Here is a 20,552-nt window from a genome sequence, read left to right on the forward strand (position 1 = left end):
TGTGAAAGTCCAGGAAGCCCCATATCTATATACTTCGAAATCATGCGAAATACAGGAGGCAGCGGATTGACTGCATGGCGAGGACTCGCCGAGTCCAATGATCAGACTCGGCGAGTAGCTTGAAGATTCACTAGAACTCGCCGAGTTGTTCTTCAGACTCGGCGAGTAGCTTGAAGGTTCACTAGGACTCGCCGAGTTGTTCTTCAGACTCGGCGAGTAGCTTGAAGATCTACTGGAACTCGTCGAGTCGTTCTTTAGACTCGGCGAGTGGTGTCAGGGTGTCTATACTCGTCGAGTTACCCTTTGCACTCGACGAGTCCGGTCAAGATTGACCGTTGACCTGTATATAACTTAGTAGGGTCAGTTGTCTGGTTTGATAAGATCATTAACAAAGGATGTGGTATTATAGGGAACCTGCGGATTAGCGGATCGTGTGCGAGTAGCTCGAAGGGTTTATAGCTTGCATACTACGAGGTGAGTCTTCTCACTATACTTCACCCGGAAGGGTTTGACTGTGAGACCGGAAGGTCGTATGTGTTATATTCATGCTATGTCTAGAGAGGTAGATGCTTTATATGTGATGTATGCTTATACGGGCCGGAAGGCGAGACTTTATGTGATAGAAAGGACGGTATGATGTATGACTTATGTGTTATGTGTATTATGTTACATGTGTTATGTTTTATACTATCATGGGCCGGAAGGCAAAATACTATGGGCCGGAAGGCAATTTAATACGGGCCGGAAGGCGATATATATTATGGGCCGGAAGGCGATTATGTTACGGGCCGGAAGGCAATGTTATGTGGACCGAAAGGTCCGGGCCGGAAGGCGTATGTGGGTAAGTCGTATACTGGGGAACTCACTAAGCATTTATGCTTACTAGTTGTGTTTATGTTTTTCAGGTACTAGTGATGACCGTGGAAAGGCGCCGGCGTGACACGTACACACTGCCACTGTTGAAGATCCTGGAGATTTATTAGTTATATTTTTGAAATAAACTTGGAATAAACCCTTTGTCGAATAATGATGTTTTGTTTTAAATGAAAATTTTGTTTGAAAATTTGAGATGTTACATACAGTTAGACCGGCAGGTCTGGGGTGACAAATGTCATAACACTACAACACCTGAAGAATGTTGTTACAGGCAGTCAGTGTCAAAAGTATGGTTATAAAACTCACATGAAAGTATAAAAACAAGTTTGATTTACGAGATTCATATATGCATTCAGTTTTCTACATTATTTTGAGCACAAAGTTATTCTTTATCATTCAAGTACGAAAAGCACTAACGCACTCCAACTTGGAGAACTTATCAAACTATTTATAGAAAATATTAGATTTTCTGAAAACTTCATTCATTGATTTACTACCAAAAGGACATACTTTTCAACACAAAACACTTATGAACTCACCAACTTCATTGTTGACACTTTTTCGAAACCACTTGTATTTCTCAGGGAATCAGTAATACAGGTAACCACCAGCTTCTGAAGAAGGAACGCTAAGGACGTTTATTATTAAACATTTACATCATCATATTGTAATATTCTTTTGGAAATATGTATAACACAACAATATATATTTTTATTATATATATGATGGTTGTGTTACTTTCTTTACAATATTCAATTGTTATGATACTACGTGAAGTCATCCACCCCCGAATGTTTCCGCCATTCTGGTTTGGGGGTGTGACAATGATGAAGCCAAAAATTGACATTAATGTTATCTATTTCAGGTGCGAACGACGCACATCGTGTGCCCGTCGCGTGCTATTTAAAATCTCAAAATTTAACCTTTTGATTTACCCTTAGATTATATAATACTCTAAAACCCTATAGGCATAATCGAGCTAGGAGTTAAGGAAAAATGAATGTGAATGTTCATAGGATAAAAGGAAAATTTCTTATTTTAGTAAGATAAGAAGATTGGTTGCTAGGATAGCAACAGTAGCTTGCTATAAGAAAGGAAATAAAATGATCCTAGTAGATCAAGACATATAAGTATTTGATTAACCACCATTAGTCCAATATAGGATCGACGAGTAATCTACTTGCTGTCATTTCAGGATAACAACCCATCAATAGGAACCTTAATTGACCCAAACACCATTTAGACCATGATTAAAAGTCAAGTCTCTGATGCGTTAGGGAACCTCAGAGAAAGTAAAGAATAGGGAAGCAATAAGGAAGATGGTCAAATGAAGAAAAACCTATATTGACTTCATTGATAGTAAACCAAGACTTTCTATGGAGATAGATGAATATATAGTTTAATCCACTGGATAAAGGTAATGGAGAGCAGGTGTGCTAATGAACATAGAGTTAAGTTCACAACATGCATGCTTATGGGAAGATCTCTCATCTAGTGGAGTACCCAGGACAAGGCCTTAGGCGTATACAAAGCCTATGCAACCCCATGGGAAAAGCTAAAGAAGCAGATGATAAGGGAATTCTATTCTAGAGAAGACATGGCTCGAACAGAACAACAGTTCATTCATCTAAGCACAAAAGGATTCAGGTATAGCATTCAATACCATACACTTTGAGTACCTACTACTTAGTTATGATAATCCAGAAGAACGATGCATACCTTCCAATACTAGCTCCCCATGTTAGGAGCGAGCTGCATGCACACCAGCCCATGCCTTCAATCCTAAGGAACATGTGATCCAGAACTCAAGAAAGAATAAAAAGAAGTCCAAAGAGTTCAAAAACAAGTGGGAAGGAACCACCAAGGGAAAATCTAGTCAACCCTTGTGGAAGGCAAGAGAACAATGGAAGCCTCGTGAGAGAACACCAACTCCAATAAGGACATACTTGGGAAGACTCCCCTTTTGCAATAGTTATTGAAACGACCCCAAAATACGACCCAAAAATTTTTGTTTTAATAATATTAAAAATCACATCATATATAATAAATCCACGGGATGAATAACTTAAATGTCATAGTACTACGTCAAACAAATCTATATCAAGCATAGTAACATACAAAATAAACTCTCGGGATAAATTGAAGTTGTAGTGTGTGCGATGCCATCATCCCGAGTTCTTCCCTTTGCTTGCAGAAGTACCTGAAACCAAATTGAAACTGTAAGCACGAAGCTTAGTGAGCTCCCCCAAACTACCACATACCATACAATAACACATAAAAAAACTATTGTGCCTAGTCCACTGCATCGGACCGGAGTCCGGAAACTGCATCAGACCGAAGTCCGAAACTAACCAAGGCCTTGCCTCTGCATCATACCGAAGTCCGGAAATTGCATCAGACCGAAGTCCGGAACCAACTGGGACCTTGTCCCCTGCATTAGACTGAAGTCCGAAACTAACTGCATTGGACCGAATTCCGGAACTGACTGCACCAGACCAAAGTTTGGAAGTGACTGAGCATAACATAGCATAGCATAGACATAGCAACTAGCATAAACAGATATACTACATATTGCATCGGACCGAAGTCCGGAATACATAACACAAAGACATGCTTGAATCACAAAGACATCAAGCACACTGAACTACTACATCGGACCGAAGTACGAAACTACTGCTAACTAAACGGGCCGGCATTGTGGCCGTAGACCCGTTCCTACTAGAAGGAAAACTCACTCGTAACGCTGGCTGCAGAGCTGCTAACTCTAACGTTGGTTGGTTGTTGCTTTGGAACTGTCCGGCTACAAATCCCACAAAACACTAGGTCAGGTACTGATAAATGCCCTCAGGTTAAAATTACTATTTTACCCCTGGTCAAAGTCAACTCTCTGATTAAAGTCAACTTTCAATTGACTGGACTCACCGAGTTGAGCAATCAACTCACCGAGTCCCTATCATCCCTTCTAGTCCTCTACCCGCTTCTACTCGTTAAAACCTGTACTACTTTTTTCAGATTTGCTTTCCATATCGACACCCTTGCTTTTCTCACATGAACAAGAATAAGAAGTAGGTTGTGAGATAAGTGAGGGTGTACCAGATGGAGAAGCTTGTGGAAATGGTGTATTTTCATTAGTATCATTACAAGCATCAGAATTATCAACCATCTCATCAAACACTTTAAAAACATTCAAACCAGTATCATAAGGTGTAGAAAAATCACAAAAAACATTGACACTTTCAACATCAGAAAAATTAAAGTCTTTATTTAAAACTAAAACTTCAGGTTCAGACTCAGTTTTATTTTCATAAACAGATCCTTCAACTTCGTGCTTTGACTAATTTAAGGATTGATCCGCAGGAGAAGTAGAAATGTTAGTACTTTCAACATTAATAAATCCTCCCGAAACAAAATCAGATGGCTTGCCATAAACCATGGATGGTTCATTGGCAATCTCCTCCTTGGACAACGGTTCAAACTTATATGAATGGTTGAAAGGAGGAGGCACTTTATCATACCCTAGACCCTTTGACTGATTAAGTTTAAATTGCATGTAGTGGTCTATCATGTTGGCAACTACCTCACTTGATACATCAAATTTTCTAAAATCAAATCAGTAGTTTTAAATTTTCCCTTTAATGTTTCAAGTTCAGTAACTAACTCAGCGTTCGGTCTCTTTATGTAGTCATAATTTTCACATTTATTACTGTAGTCTTCCTAAAGTCTTCTAAAGTCCTTTATTTTAGTTTCTAACTGGGCCTTAAGTGGTTTTTGTCCTTTTCTAAGTTGATAATCCTCATATCTAAGGTCCTCTACTTCTCTATGTAGTGTTTCAATTTCCTAATGAAGAATTTTAACATAATCAATACAAGCTTAAGAGCCATGAAGGCAGACTTACCTCATTTTTCTTTTGTTCAGAAGCAGAAGAGACCATCAGCGCAAACTGCAGCTCCATCATTTGATCTTCAGCTGCAACACTCTCTGCAGAAGCTTCACCACCAACTTGAGCCAAATGAGCATTTTCAGGTTTTGATATATTCAGGGACTGCATCTGATCCTCCCAGTTAAATGACTGAGTAACCATAGCCTTCTCACTGTTGACCTGAGCACCGTTCTGATTGTTTCCTACTGCAACCATTGTCCGGTCATTGTTTAATCTTCTATCCGGCTTCGAGCACTCACGAGCAAAATGACCTGGCTCGTGGTAGTTGAAACAACGCAACTTTCCCATGCTGAACCCTACCTTTTTATCAGCACTCATCCCCCGGTTTTTCTTCCTGGTCTTCTTTGCAAAGTGCTTTACCCTGAAAACTACCATGGCAATTTGCCATGTAATATCCACTTCTTCTACGTCTTCAGGATGAATCTGATCAAGATCAGCAAATGACAATTGTGGCGGAAGATCTCCAGCTACAAGAGCATTGTAGCAGTTAACAAGTCCTGTAGCGAGAGCAAGATTTTCATCACACTCCTTGCTATTTGAGGAAGAAGCCACATTAGAAGGATAAGCAGCTTGAGTAGCAACGAATGATTGGTTCTGAGAGAAAGGCATGGTTGATGCAGTGGGCACTGAAGTAGCTGATGTAGTGGAAAAGGATTGAATCGGAGCTTGCCGAGCACCAAAGGTCTTACCAAAGAGGAAAAGGTGAGAGATGAAAGAGCATTGTTAGATGAGATCCCAAGGTCTGCAGTTTAGTATGAATTCACATGATTTATCTCCCGCTGTTTGTCATCAATATCACAGGCCTTGATGACTGCCATCATTTCAGCAAGAGTAAGGCGACTTAGATCCTTGGTCTTCTTAATAACAGCCACATTCATGTCCCATGACTTTGGGAGAGCATTTAGTAGCTTTTTATTTATTTTAGACTTTGTGAAAAAGATCCCAGCTACAGTCATCTCAATGGTGAGAGTTGTGAATCGCTGCAACTGTGCCTCCAGGGTTTCTCCGGGAATGTACTTGAACATGGTAAACCTTTGTCGTAGCATATCCTAGTGGCTCTCCTTCATGTCTTCATTCCCTTCATATACCTCGATTAGGACTTCCCACAAAGCCTTTGTTGAAGTATACTCCTTAAAACCTTGAGCTATATCCGGAGACAGGGCCATGGTCAAAGTGGCCAAAGCCCGTTCCTGCTCCTCAACCTTCTCAAAATCTTCATCAGTGTAATTTTCAACCGCTTTGTCAACTACTTGACCTGCAACAGTGGTGGTTATTCTGACAAGATTTTTAATGATGCTTCTCCAAATCTTGAAGTCCTTCATTTTAATGTACTTCTCTATCCTGTACTTCCATTCAGGAAAACCTTCAGCAGACAGCAGTCTTGGAATGTGAGTGGTTGTGCCCATTACAGAGTCCAGCTCATGGTGATGTGTTTGACTTTGTGAATCCATTCATTATTAATTTCAAAAACACATATTTTATTTATTATTATTGATTAATTTTTTTTTAAATATGAGTTTCCGGTCAACACAGAGGTTTACAGTCAGAGTTGGTTTGCGGCCGTAAACTCGGTTTACAGTCTTCAGTTTACGGCCGATCCAAGTTTATGGTTTTTGAATTCAGGTTTGCGGTTATTGAAGGCTCTTGATGTACGGTCTACAAGCACAGTTTACAGTTCAAGAAATATCTTGAGTTTGCGGCCATAAGCTGTGTTTACGACCGTAAGCTCTTGGCCGTAATCTCCTAGAAATTCAAGAAAATATGATTTTTGGATTAAACTTTGATTCCTTTTTACAATAAACACCAACTCCAATCTCAAACAGTGAGGAATATCGCCAAAAACTCAATTGTAAGATGCCTTGACACTGGTTTTGCTCTGATACCAATTGTAAGGTCCTAAAACGGATCTTACCAGTGATCAAGCAAACAAAACAATTAATAACAACGAGAATGAAGTAGAAACAGAAATCAGAACAAGCTTGCACACGCTTCTATTAATGAAAAACGTCTAATACAACTCATCTACAACAACCATGAACTCTGATGGCATCAACAACCAATAAAAGACTTACAAGACCTCTATATATAGTGACATGGGTCGACTTGGGTTTACGGTCGTAAACAGCTTACGGCCGTAAACTCATGCTCTGGCCGTAAACTCGTAAACAAGCTACCAAAACTGCATTTATATCAAAAAGAACCTATAACAAAAAAAGCCTAGACCAAACCATTAATTAGACCCTTCAATCAATTTCTTATAACATATAAATATGAAGTATTTGCTTTGAAATACGTGTTATGTGTATATATATTGTTGTTTTGTTTGAAGTGAGTGTATATTCCTTTTCTTCTAACATACTGATACAAAGTATCCTATATAAAATATGTTTTATGTGTTTATGTTTATTTGTTTATTTGAAATAAGTGTTGAATAAATGTTTTATACAAATTTTAAACTGTATATGTATTTTTATCTACAAAAGTGTTGGGTAAAGCATGGGTAGATAGTTGATGTGTGTTTAAATGAAGAGAGGCCTCGATGTTGTTTTTGATTCAGTCATCTAGCGGAGTTTAGATGACGACCACGAACTTTTCTAGACAGTCCTGTGGAATGCTAGTAGGCTCGCCACCTATAGGTGTTAATGAACTTGGGTGTTCATTCGTTGTACTCCATCCTCCTCATGCTTGCCTTATTTGACATATATTGCTGGGAAACCCCCGAATGCATGTGTTGTCACCCCAATGAAATATTCTTAGACTATGTCCCTTGTGTTAGTGTCTTAGGGATGTAAAGTAAGAATAACGGGAATGGGTAATTAGGTTATTGTTGGTTGGTGGAATTAAAAATAATTATTTGTTGTGGGTTGAAAACCCTATATACTCACCAGGATCCCAAGCACGACCCACTCATTTGTCTTTGTATTACAGGTAATGGCACCAGAGCATAAGTTGGATGATTTGTCAGGATATTTTGGTTTATAGACCTATTGTTGTAAATAATTGTTGTAAGGTCTGTATTGAAATGTTTATGATTTTGGTCTATTTATCGAAACATGACATCCCGAGTTTTGTTATATAATGAAAATCCATTTAGGTAAGAAATGCTTGGGTAAATCTTATTTTTATCATATTTTGTTTTCGGAACAAATTCTTCAACTCTTTTAATTAAAGGATTACTCTGAAATTATTTTAAAAGCATAAATTAAACTGGTCTTTTCTCGCCGTGATTTTGGGGATGTCACAGTTGGTATCAGAGCATTAGTTTAAGCGAACTAGGAATTTGTAGGATTTCTAGACTTAAACTTAGAATGCTAAGTAAAGATTGTGAGATGAGTGTCTGTGATATTTTAGACACAAGCACTAGTTTATTTTAGGAAAGTTGCCTAAAATGCTTTTATGTGCTAAATGTTATATGTTTTCCATATATGATGCTATTTGTTCGGATCTACGGTTTGTTGCTAACCGGATCTGGAAAACTTATGTGTTTAGGATTCTAAGCGTATGTATACGATATTATAACTAGCATGTAATCGTTTGGAGTAATAAGATTGATTTGAATATCTATCATGAATGAGGATCTAATTTCACCTTATTCGGTGTATAGATCAAAAATGGTGAGAACGAATAGTGGAGTTGGAAATGCTGATCAAAACAGGAATCAAATACATGTTATAGAACAAGTAGTTGTTGCAGCAGTGGCACCTAAGCCAATAACTATAGTGGGTGTGCAAGTGATGATTCAAACTATGTTGGATCACCAAATGGAAGAAACGAGGCATCTGCTTCGACAGAATCATGAAGAACTGTCAATTCATGTTGAAGAACCCAAAGTTAATGGAGGTCAGTATGAAGGAGAGAACTTTAGTGGGATAATTAGTCAAGACAACCCACTGATAGTTTGACAAAACAACAAAGATGGAGGAAATAATGGACTGAGATGCAAGTACAACGACTTTTTGTCTTCCAAACCATCGACCTTCACTGGAAATGAGGACAAAATCAGAGTGATGGATTCGATCTCCGAAATGGAGTTAGCCTTCATGACTTGTGGCTGCAGAGGCAAGTTGCAGACCACGTTTGCAGTGCGTCAATTCAGGGGTGGAGCCGTGTAACGCCCGTAGATCTGGGCTAGTCAATTTAGAGATAATAGGGGTCGAAAATGACTTTTCGAAAAAGATTATTTAGAATAAATAATCTTAAACAAGTTGTATAATATGTCTCAAGGGTTTCGTACATATAAAGAACGCCGAAATCCAAGTTATAACGAAGAAGTTATGGCCCGTCGAAATTTTACGGCAAAACCAACACGGCACCGGGAGACGTAAATAGTGAATTTACAATGAAGGACTTTTTAGACTTAGTGATCTAAACCAAAGTTTTAGTATACGTCAAACTGAGAATATCTACAAAAAGAACCCCCAAATCTGACTTCGTATGAGGAAGTTATGATTTTTCTAAGATTCGGCTTAGCAGTGCACGGCCCGAAACTCGAATTTTAGTTCGAGCGGTTTTTGGCTTATGCAACCTTAATGAGAGTTGAATATCTCAATAATAGGAACTCAACCATAAAAATACAGACGAAAACGGAGTCTGTATGAAGAAGTTACGAATTATTCGTGGTCATTTAACACTCTAATCTTGACCTACTGTTAATTTAAGATCGGTAAAGAATTAGTCGACAGAGTCTAAATGAAAGTTGTAGATCTTGATTTTACCAATGTGTGGATATAAAGAACATAAAAAATGGAGCTCTTATGCAAGAGTTGTAATGTTTTCTAAGTCGGGAGGTTGATACGCGATATTGGGTGACGTGGCACCACCAGAACTGGACACGTGGCACCACCAGAAGACTGCCACATGCACCAACTCGGCGAGTTTTTGGTCAAAACTCAGCGAGTCCATCAGAAATTTCACTATAAATAGAGGTGTCGGGGATTGACATTTCTTCACACCTTTCAAACCTTCTTTCTCTCTCGACACACTCTTTCTCTCTTTCTCTCTCTCTCTCTCTAAGCTCCCTAAGCCCCCATAAAGTCTAGGTAAACCCCCTAACATCCGAAGGAAGCCCCGAGGCTCCCGGAGTCCCGAGAAAAGAGCCTTTCGGCTCGGAAACGCTACTCCAGCGAAGCCCAGTTTTGAGAAAAACCCGCTGTAAGTGAGCTACGCCTAACCTATCTTTAGTTTAGCTTATGTTTTAATATAGTAATGTTATTAGGACCTTATAATAAGTACTTGGGCTATTATTATGGGTTACATAAGTATCGTTTAACGCTTATATAATAGTAATAATATCTACACAATTAATTAGTCTCGGTGAATATTAGACTAAACCCTAGTGGTAATGATACTAGGTTTTGCCGAAGGAAAATTGTGTTAAGAGTAACAAAGTGTTGTCCAAGCGCCGACTCACCTACTCAGGTGAGTGTATGGTCCCTTTCATATTACACATAGATATGAAGTATTTTATATAAACTACGTGCTATATGTGCATATTATCTGTATACTTGCTATCTATGATGGATGAACGATTTTATACAAATTTAAACTGTATATGTATCTTATATCTACAAATATGTTGGGTATAACATGGGTAGATGAATGATGAGAGATAAAAGATGATATGAGTGATCATTGGTACCTATGGACTTAGTGCCTATTGAATAAACGTTGGTAGCTATGGACTTAGTACCTGATAGATAAACGTTGGTTGCTATGGACTTAGTACCTAAACACTGGTAGCTATGGATTTAGTACCCGATGAATGAACTTTAGCAACTATGGAATTAGTGCTTTACGAATGAGCATTGGCAGCTATGTGCTTAGTGCCAGTCCTATAACCCTGGAAGCAAAGGACCTCAGAATAAACGAATGCGGGATAGATGATTTTAGGATAGATCCTTAAGAGTAAATAAGATAACGGGGATGGGTAATTGGGTTGATTGTTTGATTGTTTAAAGATAATAATCATATTATTGTGGGTTGAAAACCCTATGTACTCACCAGGTTTCCCAACCTAACCCACTCAACTTGTTTATATCATAGGTGTTGATATGAAGTCACATTACACTGAGAGATTAAGGAGATATAAATCACTAGTGATAATGAATGTAAGTTTTGTTTATGCTTATGTTTCCGTATTGACGATGACATCCCAAATGTTTTAAAATGAATAAGAAATACTTTTCTTCAGAAATGCTGATAATGTATTTATCATGTTTTACTGGGAAAAAATTCCGCAACATTTTTATTAAAAGAGGTACTCTGATTTTTATAAAGCATCAACAAAAATCGGTTTTTTCTGACCGTGAAAATGGGGATGTCATAGTTGATATCAGAGCATTAGTTTAAGTGAACTAGGAATATGGATTTATTTCTAGACTTAAACTTAGAATGCTAAGCAATGATTGTGAGGAGTGTGTCTAATAGATTTAGGTAATACACATGAATAGAAATAAGCACTAGCTTATTTTAGGAATGATGCCTAAATTGCTTTTACGTGCTAAATGATTTGTTATGCTTTATGCTATAGTTTGATCAGATCTATGGTCTGTTGCCGACCGGATCTGGAAACCTTGTGTGTTTAGGATTCTAAACGTATGAATACGATATTAGAACTAACATATAAACGTTTCGGAGTGATAAGGATGATTTAAAACTTCAATCCCAAATTAAGATCTAGATTCACCTTATTCGATGTATAGATCAAAATGGCAAGAACCCGCAGTAGAGCTGGGAATACAAATGGGAATAGGAATCAACCCCCGGTGATTTAGCAAATACATGTTGTAGTAGAAGAGGTACCCGAGCGAATCACCATGGCTGGAGTACAAGCCATGATTCGGGCTATGTTAGTTGAACAAAGGGAAAAATAAGGTGGATGTTGAATACGGACGAACCTACTATGCCCATTGAGCAACCCGAGCTGATTCCCGAGCAAATAGAGGAAAGGAACTACAGCCGCCAAGTGAGTCAGGTGGGGACTCAAGGTGAACGAAGGGATGGACCGGAGAGGAGAAACGACAAGGGTGGGCGAATGTACAAGAATTTCTTGGGTGCGAAACCACAGAGTCTCTCAGGAAGCCCGAAGTCGGTTGAGATTATGGATTGGATCTCCGAGATGGAGATGGTGTTTGAGAGCTGTAGCTGTAGCGAGAAACAGAAGACTGTCTTCGCAGTAAGACAACTGAAAACTGGAGTCTTGAGCTGGTGGAAGCTATTGGCAGATACGATGCCACGAGAAGAATCCCTAAGGATGTCATGGGAAGAGTTCTTGGAACAGTTGAAAATGCAGTACTGCTCAGAAATAGATCTAATAGACCTAAACAATGAGTTTCAGAACCTGAAGAAAGGGAAGATGAGTGTTAATGAGTATGCCACCGAATTTACCGAGAAGATGAAGCTATTTCCCTACTTGGTTCCTACTAAACTCTCCAAGATTGATAGGTTGGCTAACGAACTGCCGACAGACTTTGGCCCAATGGTCAAAATGGAAACTACTTTGAAAACAACCGTTAGAGCTGCTAAGAACGTAGAGACCCAGATAAGAGAAAAGGGTTTGGAAAAAGATAAGGCGGGAGAAAAGAGGAAGTTTGAAGGATATTCAAGGTCCAACAAGGAGAGAAAATTCTTGAAGCTCGGAGAAGGAGAGAAAGGTGATGTGAGATGGTGTGATTAGTGCAAGAAGAAGCATAGTGGGAGATGCAATGAAGAAGTAACCTGTTACAAGTGTGGGAGGTCTGGTCACTATTCCAAGGACTGTACACATAATGATAAGGTATGTTACGGATGTGGAGGCAAGGGGCACATGTCCAGAGACTGCCCGAGGAAAGATAAAGCAGCAAGGCCAAATACACCACCAAGGCCAAAGGCATTCCACATGATCCTCGACGAAGCAGAAAACAACGCGAAGAATCGAGGATGAGTTACAAAGTAGCCAAGAGAGTAGTATCGTGTGGAGTAGCCTCTTAGAGGCATAGTCTAGGGTAAAATTGAACACCTATGTAATCGTTTCAAGGAATAATATAAAGCCTTTGTTATGTTATCTGATGTGTTGAATGATTGTGTGATCTTCCTACATGGTGACTTGGATAAAACTAAGAGACAATACTTGGGATGAGAATGAGTAGGTGTGAAAGGTAGTAGAGGCCTATACTACCGAAAGCACAGGACTCGCACTTGGATCAGGGAAAGTCACAAGGTTACCAAGAAGCTAATAATTGATATCGTTTTATTCAAATATGTCGTTACCATTGATTTGCTAATGACTAAGAAGATTGTTGTTATTCCAACCCTAGTGGTCATATCAAGTTAAGTCCGACTACGATGAGTATGATACGTGGTTCAGAGAACCAAGTTTGATGTAGCATTTGACTTAAACCAGAAGATTGAAATAAAAGCTAACCAAGGAGATCAGTAGAAGTATCGTGATGATTGTTAAAGAAGTTTGTAGCTACAAATGCTACATATTGAAATGTGATTGTATCACATTAGAACATGAAGGAAGGTATAGTCTATTCTGGAATTTGACTCTAAGAAACCTGAGTCTGAGCGTTCCAACATATGATGAGATGTCATTAGAATATGATACATCGGTCCATGATAGTAATAAAAGAGCATATCTTAAGTTCGTATCCAGTGATGATCGAGATTGTGACTTGAAGGTCATAATTTCGAGTCTAACGTGAGATAGGGAGCAAGTGCAAGATCAAGCACCGCCTGCAGTCAGGAAGTCTTAGAGTTAGATACTCGTTTAAAGAAACATCAAAGTTACGGTTATTACTTAGGATGAAGAGGTATTTATGGATTCATCATGTGAGCCATGTTTCGTTGATGATTGCGGGACGTAATCAACCTAACAGGGAGATAATAGTAACGCCTGTAGATCTGGGCTAGTCAATTTAGAGATAATAGGGGTCGAAAATGACTTTTCGACAAAATATTATTTAGAATAAATAATCTTAAACAAGTTGTAGAATATGTTTCAAGGGTTCTGTACATATAAAGAACGCCTAAATCCGAGTTATAACGAAGAATTTATGGCCCGTCGAAGTTTTACGGCAAAACCGGCACGGCACTAGGAGACGTAAATAGTGAATTTATGATGGAGGACTTTTTATCCTTAGTGATCTAAACCAAAGTTTTACTATACGCCAAACCGAGAACATCTATAAAAAGAACACCCAAATCTGACTTCGTATGAGGAAGTTATGATTTTTCTAAGATTCGGCTTAGCAGTGAACGGCCCGAAACTCGAATTTTAGATCGAGCGGTTTTTGGCTTATACAACCTTAATGAGAGTTGAATATCTCATTAATAGGAGCTCAACCACAAAATACAGACGAAAATGGAGTCCGTATGAAGGAGTTACGAATTCTTCATGGTCATTTAACAGTCTAATCTCCACCTACTGTTAATTTAAGATCGATCGAGAATTAGTCAATGTAGTCTAAATGAAAGTTGTAGATCTTGATTTTACCTACGCGTGGATATAAAGAACGTCGAAAACGGAGCTCATATGCGAGAGTTATGATTTTATCTAAGTCGGGAGGCTGATACACAATATTAGGTGATGTGGCACCACCAGAAGGCTGCCACATGCACCAACTCGGCGAGTTTTTGGTCAAAACTCGGCGAGTCCATCAGATATTTCACTATAAATAGAGGTGTCGGGTCTTGCCGTTTCTTCACATCTCTCAAACCTTCTTTCTCTCTCTACACACACTCTTTCTCTCTCTCTAAGCTCCCTAAGCCCACCTAAAGTCTAGGTAAACCCCCTAGCATCCGAAGGAAGCCCCGAGGCTCCAGGAGTCCTGAGAAAAGAGCCTTTCGGCTTGGAAACGCTACTCTAGCAAAGCCCGGTTTTGAGAAAAAGTTGTTGTAAGTGAGCTACACCTAACCTATCTTTAGTTTAGCTTATGTTTTAATATAGTAATGTTATTAGGACCTTATAATAAGTACTTGGGCTATTATTATGGGTTACATAAGTATCGTTTAACGCTTATATAATAGTAATAATATCTACACAATTAATTAGTCTCGGTGAATATTAGACTAAACCCTAGTGGTAATGAAACTAGGTTTTGCCGAAGGAAAATTGTGTTAAGAGTAACAAAGTGTTGTCCAAGCGCTGAGTCACCTACTCAGGTGAGTGCATGGTCCCTTTCATCTTACACATAGATATGAAGTATTTTATATAAACTACGTGCTATGTGTGCATATTATCTGTATACTTGCTATCTATGATGGATGAACGATTTTATACAAATTTAAACTGTATACGTATTTTATATCTACAAATATGTTGTGTATAACATAGGTAGATGAATAATGAGAGATAAAAGATGATATGAGTGATCATTGGTAGCTATGGACTTAGTGCCTATTGAATAAACGTTGGTAGCTATGGACTTAGTACCTGATAGATAAACGTTGGTTGCTATGGACTTAGTACCTAAACACTGCACTACAAGAAAAAATAGCCTTTAATGACGCGCAAACAATGACACTCACTGATTCACGTTACCCATTTTTGGGCATCCTTAAAAATAATGTCAGACTTCCAAAATTTAAAGGATAGTGGACACGCATTTTTGCGTGCCCTTAAATTAGTGTCTCACGAAAAAAAATTAAAAACACGGAGGGCGCTTTATCTTAAACGTGCGTCTTCTGTAGGTGTTGCTTTATAATTTTAAGGAAATGCGCCTTGAGAAGATAACGGGGGAAACGAAACCCTAAAATTTTGAAAACCCGCCGTTCTTTTCTACCTTCTTTTCTTTATCTTCACAATCGACTCTCCCCTTTTGTTTCTCTATTTCGATGGTTGTTTCCCTCTTGCCCTAATCACATCGTCGCCGCGAATCAAACACCGCCAGGCAGTGGAAGAAGATGATGAAGTTTTTCGTTGTCGTATGCCGCCCTCCCTCGTTGTCTCTAACTATCTCTTCCCTTTCTTTATTCTTCGCTTCTATGATCTCAGCCTCCTATTCACCCCTCTAAATCCTTACTTGTGAGTCCACACCACGCTTGTTTTTATCTTGTTATGGAAAATCAAGAAACATTCGAAAACCCTTAGGGTTTCGCTGTGAGGCCTCGTTTCTTCTTATCAGTATCGGATTTCTTCTTGGCTGAGGGGCCAGATTGACGAGACCTGTGAGAATTCTGAGATCGATCATTGCTCCCTGTGTGACTGTGTGAGGATACAGAACTTAATTGTTGCGACAGGGTTTAGCAAACCTCCTTATATCTTCTCTACCAGGTATAATAAATGTTGGGTCAAGTCTCTAGCTCTGCGTTCTCTCTCTCTCTCTCTCTGGAAAACCCTAATCACCCTTCTGGTTTTCTGAACCAGTAAAAAGCGTGGTTTGTGTATTTGTAAACCCGATATAGAGATTTTTGGTTCTGATTTTTAGGGATTACCATAAATCCCCCTAAATCCAACCATTACACTTGTTCATTCATTCCCCATAAATCCCTTCATATTGATTACGATCTACAAACCCCCTAAATCCCCCAGTTAGAGTATCTACCATGGATGCTCTACACCAACCTAATCTCGATCTTAGTAATTCTTCACCCCTTTCATAAATTTACACCAAAACCCCTCAAACACCAACCTCTTCAACTTTTCCCTATAAGTACCGATTATCTTCTTCCAGTTTTAGTGGTTACCATAGCAAGTGTAAAGTACCAACACCACCTCAAGCTTTACCCAAGGAAAATTAGAACGAATCAGTTGAATCCAATAAGAAATTGATTGATTCAATCGCTAAAGGTTTGATCAGGCTCGCTGCTGCAGTCTCTGTTTGTTTAGATTCGCCAGCTCTTGCCGAGTCCTTGACAATAGCATTCCCAGCTTCTCATACTCATGAGGTAGGTGTTCAGTTCGATCATCTTTTTTAGTAGTTTAAATGGGTTGTTCAGATAAGGTGTTCAATCTATTGCTTATATGGGTTTGGTAAATTTTGATTTCGTAACAGGTGAATGATGTGCAGCGAACTCTCGTAGAGACTTGGGGTTTGATCAGAGAGACTTTTGTTGATCCAACTTTTAATCATCAAGGTACGATTCATTTCTGTTGTATTATGTCATTTAGTGTCAATAAGTTTAACGTAATTTTATGTGTTTTCTGTAGACTGGGACTTGAAATTCCAACAAACAATGGTGGAAATGCATCCACTTAGAACAGCTAATGCCGCATACAGCAAGATTAAAGGAATGCTTTCTACTCTTGGAGATCGCTTCACTCGCATTATCAGTCCAAAGGTGCAACTTTTCCCATTACTTTTACAAAAATTGTCCATGTGGTTTCTAAAAGAGTTTTCAGTTTTGGACTAAAATTCAGACACAACAGGAACCATTTTTGTAACTTATTCTTACTCCTAGATTCCAAAAGGGGGAACTTACTCTAGTTTATTTTCGGCAATGATTTGTACAGGAATACCAAAGTTTTAGAATTGGAAGTGATGGAAACGTACAAGGAGTTAGACTATTTGTGAATACTGAACCAGAAACCGGTCATCTGGTTTATGATGCTGAGACTTGAACCTGAGACCTCAGTTATGGATTCTTATTTATTTTTTATTTTTAAAAATTTAAAATTTTTTGTTTCAGGTTTTATTGTCCTGTGTTGAGGGTAGCCCAGTTGCTAGAGCTGGAATACATGTAGGAGATGAGTTGATTGAAATAAATGGAGAGAGAGTTAAAGGGATTAGTGGTGAATCTGTTGCACAAAAGCTTAGAGGTTATGTTGGGACAAGTGTTACAGTCAAAGTGCACAATGTAAGTTTCTTACATTTAAGTTTGGTAGGAAGGAATGGAATGGTTGATTCCTTTCCAAAGGGTTTTATAGAAATTTGTGCATGTTCATATTTCTGATCTACATGGAAAAAAAGTTAGCCATTGACTCTAGTTTTAGAGAGGTGAAACTACCCCGGGAATTCATCAGACTTTCTCCTATATTAAGTGTCATCATTCCTCATAGAACACCAAATGGTCGTGTATCCAAAACCGGATATGTAAATCTATTAGCCTTCTCCCAGGTGCTTATTAATTCTCTAAATCTTAGTCTTACTTTATAACTTCATATCTTAAATTCATCTAACAACAACCTTTTGTAAACAGAGTGCTGCTACAGATATGAAACACGCCATTCGTGAATATGAAAATCAGGGTGTTGAATCTTACATTTTGGATCTCTGAAACAATCCAGTAAGTAGCCTAAAGTTGACTTTAATAAACTTTTGTTTGACTATTTACTAGTATTTACATATATATGTTTATTTATAGGGTGGTTTGGTGAAGGCTGGACTTGATGTTGCTCAAATATGCCTGGATGGAGATGAGACTCTAGTGAACACAATAGATCGAGATGGGAACATGCTTCCTGTTAACATGATCAATGGCCATGCTCTTACTCGTGATCCGCTAGTTGTTCTTGTAAGTTTTTTTTTTGACATGAAAATATATATATTCACCTTCTGTTACATCTTTTTATAGTGTTGCCATGGTAGTGAGACAACGGCCACATCGGAAGAAGTATAAGCTGAGAACTGGCTGTGTTAATGTGTCCTATTTTCATAAACCTGGTAACAGGGTGCACACAAAGGCTACAGCTCAAGAAACATGTGACAGTTCGCGAAAAAGGTGTTGTTTTATCCCCCCCCCCCCCTTTTTTTTTGATATTTTACATTTGTATAAACCTAATATGGTTTTGATTTCTGAAATAAATTGATTTGTGCAGGGGAAACGAGGTTTATAAGAGTGCAGATTTATCAGAAGCTGAAGTATGTTATTCAAAGGGTATTAGTTCAATACAACATACAAAGACACCTGGCGTTTGTATACAACCTCTTATTTCCTGTTATAGCAATCGTGCAACTATACGCATGGCTCTTGGAAGAATGAGGGAAAATGTCTAAACGATTGTAGAATGGCCGCTGCATTAGATCCCAATTTCATGAAGGTCAATAAGCTCATATTCAGAGAAACTACTTAATATGAAAGGAGAGGCTCTTCTCATGGTATGTGAATGTGATTCATAATCTTTGTTAGTTTAATAATTGAAATTGACTGATTTGCCCCTACTTATTACACAGCTGGGGAAGCATAAAAAGGTGGTTCAACTGTGTGAGCAAACCCTAGATACATCGGGTACTCAAAATTCTACCAATTTTTTAACTACTTTCCCTTTACTTTTGAGTTTTAACCTCTTAATATTATATGATATTTATAAATCAGGGAGGGGAACTTCAGTGGTGAAGATACTGTTAGGGTTACCACCATGAACAAGCATGGGAAGCATGATTTGGATATTCCAGTCATTGTCAACCCAAGAAATGGTCCTCCATTTATTAATATCCTTGAGTTCATCATGTTGGAGAATGTGACAGAAGATGATATTCACTTTCCAGGTCATATTCACTTTCCAGGTATATTACAGTTTACAAGAAATAACAACGTACTTTTATGTATTTGCTTATTGTGAAAACATTTTACTTTTATTTCTTTCTATTACAGTTTACAACACTGCACTTTTCATTTATGCTCTTACAAGATTTGTTGTAAGTCCTTTAATCCCAAGCCACTGATAGACCCTTGTTGAATCTATCATAAACTCCAGGCATTTTAACCCCTGATTCAATTACGTGATAATATTAAGATAATTCCTAGCTTTCGAGATGTGGGTATCTCCAAGAAAGAACAAAGTTCAATTCATAATAATTCTTAGCTACTAAACAAAAACCTCTAGGGAGTGGTCCCCTAAAACAGTCCTGGGACAAAGTTAGTGCTCTTGACATAACAAAACAGCCATAATACCAGAAAAGACCATCCTACCCCTGGCCAAAAAGATAACAGAAATGTCGGGGCTTATCAATACCAACGGCCCAAACTTTCACCTTGTCCTCAAGGTGAAGGAAAGAATGGGTCGTCCTTGTATTCCTATTCAAGTGCGGTTGCCAAAATGAAAGGTAAACCCGAAACAAATCAAACTTCACGTGTAACATCAATAACTTAAGAGAATAGACCAAAATCTCCTCTGACTTCTTCTTAAGTGACTCATGTTGCTGTTGTTCTCCTTCCATCTCTTCAAGTTTGAACCCTTGTTTGGTGGCTTGCCCTAGAATCACTGGCTCCAATTCCTCTAAGATCATCTTGATAACTTTATCAACCTTCCCATTCTTATTACTCATCACACCCGAGGAGAAGTATTGGTAATGAAAACTGGGACCCTCGCTTGGTGTCCGCACCACCTCAAAAACATTCTTGAATTTATGTGGGACTTCACCAATGACTTGTGCATTCCCACCTTTTTTCACAACTTCCCAACCATTCTCATTAGGATCTAAGGTGATGTACCAGCCACATCCACCAGAAGCAACTGATGCATTAAAGCCCTTGCTATGTAAACATCCTAATTCAGCTTCAAGTCCTTTAGTAAAACCATCACCTGAATCATCTAAAACCTTAAGGGGGCACAACAGGAACTGTTCCAACCGATAAAGCTCACCATAAGTCACTTCACTTCCACTTCCATTTGCCCCAGGAAACTTATCTGGCAACAACCTTAACATCAAATTTTTGCTAACATCTTTTCCCTTTTTAGCAATAACAAGTATTTCTTTATCTCTCTCTTCATCAATCCCTTTCTTCTTCAAATTCACCAGGATCCAAGAGCTCTCCATACTCTTCTTGTTCTCACCAGTAATGACATTACTTCCACCAAGATCATCATAACCAG

The 20,552-nt window shown here is 38.5% G+C and overlaps 1 pseudogene; it reads left to right on the forward strand.

Annotated features, from left to right (window-relative positions):
• Window positions 1–16,342: 16,342 nt before the first annotated feature.
• Window positions 16,343–18,732, forward strand: LOC145007804 (carboxyl-terminal-processing peptidase 3, chloroplastic-like; annotated as a pseudogene).
• The last annotated feature ends 1,820 nt before the right edge of the window (window positions 18,733–20,552 follow it).

Source organism: Lactuca saligna, chromosome 1, assembly GCF_052625555.1.
Source record: "Lactuca saligna cultivar CGN05327 chromosome 1, ASM5262555v1, whole genome shotgun sequence".
Taxonomy (NCBI): Eukaryota; Viridiplantae; Streptophyta; class Magnoliopsida; order Asterales; family Asteraceae; genus Lactuca; species Lactuca saligna.